Source organism: Schistocerca piceifrons, chromosome 5, assembly GCF_021461385.2.
Source record: "Schistocerca piceifrons isolate TAMUIC-IGC-003096 chromosome 5, iqSchPice1.1, whole genome shotgun sequence".
Classification (NCBI taxonomy): Eukaryota; Metazoa; Arthropoda; class Insecta; order Orthoptera; family Acrididae; genus Schistocerca; species Schistocerca piceifrons.
Window position 1 is genome coordinate 51,474,160 of NC_060142.1, and position 4,279 is coordinate 51,478,438.

Genomic DNA, 4,279 nt, shown 5'->3' on the forward strand with positions numbered 1-4,279 from the left:
GTGCAAGCCTCTTCATCTCCCAGTACCTACTGCAACCTACATCCTTCTGAATCTGCTTAGTGTATTCATCTCTTGGTCTCCCTCTACGATTTTTACCCTCCACGCTGCCCTCCAATGCTAAATTTGTGATCCCTTGATGCCTCAGAACATGTCCTACCAACCGATCACTTCTTCTAGTCAAGTTGTGCCACAAACTTCTCTTCTCCCCAATCCTATTCAATACCTCCTCATTAGTTACATGATCTACCCACCTTATCTTCAGCATTCTTCTGTAGCACCACATTTCGAAAGCTTCTATTCTCTTCTTGTCCAAACTGGTTATCGTCCATGTTTCACTTCCATACATGGCTACACTCCATACAAATACTTTCAGAAACGACTTCCTGACACTTAAATCTATACTCGATGTTAACAAATTTCTCTTCTTCAGAAACGATTTCCTTGCCATTGCCAGTCTACATTTTATATCCTCTCTACTTCGACCATCATCAGTTATTTTGCTCCCCAAATTGCAAAACTCCTTTACTACTTTAAGTGTCTCATTTCCTAATCTAATCCCCTCAGCATCACCCGATTTAATTTGACTACATTCCATTATCCTCGTTTTGCTTTTGTTGATGTTCATCTTATATCCACCTTTCAAGACACTGTCCATTCCGTTCAACTGCTCTTCCAAGTCCTTTGCTGTCTCTGACAGAATTACAATGTCGTCGGCGAACCTCAAAGTTTTTACTTCTTCTCCATGAATTTTAATACCTACTTCGAATTTTTCTTTTGTTTCCTTTACTGCTTGCTCAATGTACAGATTGAATAACATCGGGGAGAGGCTACAACCGTGTCTCACTCCTTTCGTAACCACTTCTTCCCTTTCATGCCCCTCGACTCTTATAACTGCCATCTGGTTTCTGTACAAATTGTAAATAGCCTTTCGCTCCCTGTATTTCACCCCTGCCACCTTCAGAATTTGAAAGAGAGTATTCCAGTTAACGTTGTCAAAAGCTTTCTCTAAGTCTACAAATGCTAGAAACGTAGGTTTGCCTTTTCTTAATCTTTCTTCTAAGGTAAGTCGTAAGGTTAGTATTGCCTCACGCGTTCCAACATTTCTACGGAATCCAAACTGATCTTTCCCGAGGTCCGCTTCTACCAGTTTTTCCATTCGTCTGTAGCGTCATAGTACAGTTTTATTTAGTCACTGGATTGGTTTGCTTATTTTTATAGTTTAAAGAGTTATATACCGATACATTTGGTTACTCACAACTGGTACTAAGAAGCAATTACAAAGCGTCATTCTTTAGTGTTTTTTCGGAAAACATATACTAGCTTCCTTTTTAAGAGCTCTCAAAGCAGACATTTCGCCCAGAACTCCGGGGAACATCTTCATTCTGCCTCTGTCAACGGAAATTGAAATACGTTAGCTGACGGTGTCGTCGTGGAAGAAACTCTAAAGAAACTTTCTTAGACCAAAGCAGCTAACCTCAAAAATGCTTATCTTCCATCATGAATGGTGATATTTTTAAGATTTCATCCGTGGATTTATGTACTAGAACTCTCAGCTGATTATAGCTTCAGAAACAACCGAACTAAACCATGTAGTTTCAATAAATTACGCGATAGTGCGGTGAAGCATCCTGTTCCATTTCCCTAATTTTTATACTCAACATGCCCAAGTACAGGAAAAACCTTAAGAATTATTTTCTTACAGAAATGCACAGTTGCTCCTTCCAGACTTATGACAGAGTGGAGAACCACCAAAAATCAGTTCTTCCCTGTAACTGTCCTGAAGTGAGACTATCCGCCGAATTCACAGCTGTGCACTTATTGCAGATCGCTAGTATGCGTTTGTTTTTAAAAACCAGTGGTCATGTTAAAAACTGACGGAACACATGAACGTATGTCTCGATAATCAAAACATCTGTCTTAAGATTACAGAAAGATAAACTTCAGAGTTTACTTTTCAAATTTGTTTCCGTGACTTGGAGGAGGAAAAAAAGGTGGGTTGCCAATTGTCCGGCAGGCAGTAACCAGAAAAATCCGGCTTTTTACTGTCGCGTTTGGCCTAGTATACAAAAGTTCGCTGTGTCCTACTTTTGTTCAGCCCTTTATCGATAAAGCATAAAATATAAGGCTTGTTTTGAGCTTATCATGTAAGCGCGAGGAATCAAAGTGATGAATGAGGTATGTCGAATGTCTGTCCGTTTTTCTTCGTAGGCCGAAAGAACCTAAAATGTCACAACAATGCTACGCGCATAGAGATAGAGGCAAAGTAGAACGTACTGATCTGCCATCCCAATAAGTCTAATGGAAACAACCGACATTGACTATTTTGTCATTTTCTGCTCCAGAAGAGTAGAAGATAATTTCATTTACTTTGCGTCTTATCTTGGTAAGAAGACTGAGCACTTAATTGCTATCATTTTTGGGAAATTACTTTTTTGCTTTTCGTTTATGCAGCTTTAAGGCTGATCTCGCAAAAATTGATTATTAATAAACGACTGAAAATACCCAGCAGGCTGTATTTCTACGTTAAATAGGTAGTCTGGCTTTTAGTGCAAACTGTCTGGCTAAATATAACTCAGCCCTGTTTTTCCAATTTTTGTACCTGGTAACCCTATTTGAAATGCGACGTCTTTATTTTGTCGAAAATTGATATCGTGGAACAGCGGCTGCATAAAAATGTCGGGTAATTTCTATGAAGAAGTAAAATCAGGAAAGGCGCTTCTTAATTATGGTTATTAAGCAAAAATAGTGTCGTCTCGGCTTTCTAATCGACAATTTCGTCAGGCGGTTGCTCAGTCGAAATTTCTGTTTAGTAAGTGGGCCCTAGAGTATATCCGCTCCTGCTCAGGTGAGTCCTTCGTGATCTGTAGCGATTCCCTGAGAGGTTTACGAGCTCTCGGTCAGTATTTCCCTCGTTCTCGTCTGGTGATGGCTACCCAGGAGTCCCTGCACACTCTTGCCCGTTGCGGCCGCTCTGTGGTCTGTGTGTGGACCCCCGGTCATGTCGGTATCCCGGGCAATGAACATGTTGACTGCCTGGCGAAAGAGGCCACCAGGCAACCATCTCTGGATGTTGGCCTCCCAGAGACTGATTTGCGAGCGGTCCTCCGCCGAAAAGTTTTTGCGCTTTGGGACGATGAATGGCGCGATCGGATCACGCCCAATAAACTCCGTGCCATTAAGGAGACGACGACGACTGTGTAGCGGTCATCCATGCGAGCCAACCGCAGGGACTCAGTCGTCCTTTGTCGGCTCCGCATTGGCCACTCCCGGCTGACACACAGTTACTTACTGCGTCGGGAGGACCCTCCTCTGTGTCGCTGCGGGGCGGCTTTGACAGTGGCCCACATTTTGCTGGCCTGCCCCCTTTTAGCTGTGGTCAGGCGGACATTTGCGCTGCCTGATACGCTCCCTGCCCTTTTAACTGATGGCCCTGCTATGGCTGGCTTAGTTTTACGTTTTATTCGGGCAGGGGGGTTTTATCATTTAATATGAGTGTTTACGTTTTATTTTATTGTTTTGTGTTGATTCTGGCCTTTGGCCTACGGTTTTAAAAAGTTTTTTAATTTGTCCTCGGTGGTTGGCTTTTCCTTTTTTATTCTATGGTCGGCCAACCACTGCCACACTCCATGTGATTTTAATTTCTTATGTCTGTTCTTTGACTGAGTTTTTCTTGTCATGTGTTGTCTGTTGTCTCTATTATCCGAGTTTTTACTGTGTGTGGTAGTTTTTAAGTTTTGGAACAAGGGACCGATGACCGTTGCAGTCTGGTCCCTTTCATCCCACAAACCAACCAACTTTAATAAGTGGTGAAATACTAACTTCTTCCAAATCAGCTTACAGTAGGGAAAAAATACGCACGGCTTTTGGTGTAACTCTCTCATGCCTATCTTCCAGAGTTAGTTACATTGTTTTCATTCAGTGCTAGACATGGTTACAGTAAATTAAACCTTTTTAGTAAATCGTCCCATGCTGCAGGGTACGACAACCCTAAGGAACTTTCGCCACGACGAAAACCCCGTCCAGCGCGTAATGTAATTTTAAACGTGAACAGCCGTCTAAGGAACCTGTATGTTCTAAACAGCTAACGGCGCCGTTACAAGCAATGGCTGAACCCTGTTCTTAATTTGTTAGATTTAAGGTGTAATAGATACTTACTACTTTCTACCTAAGCAATGTGTGCTGTTATATTTAGTGCGCTGTCCTTGTGAGTTAACTGCTGACACCTTACACAGTAACTGGTGAAGATGACACGCACAATACATTTTTTCCTGCAGATTGG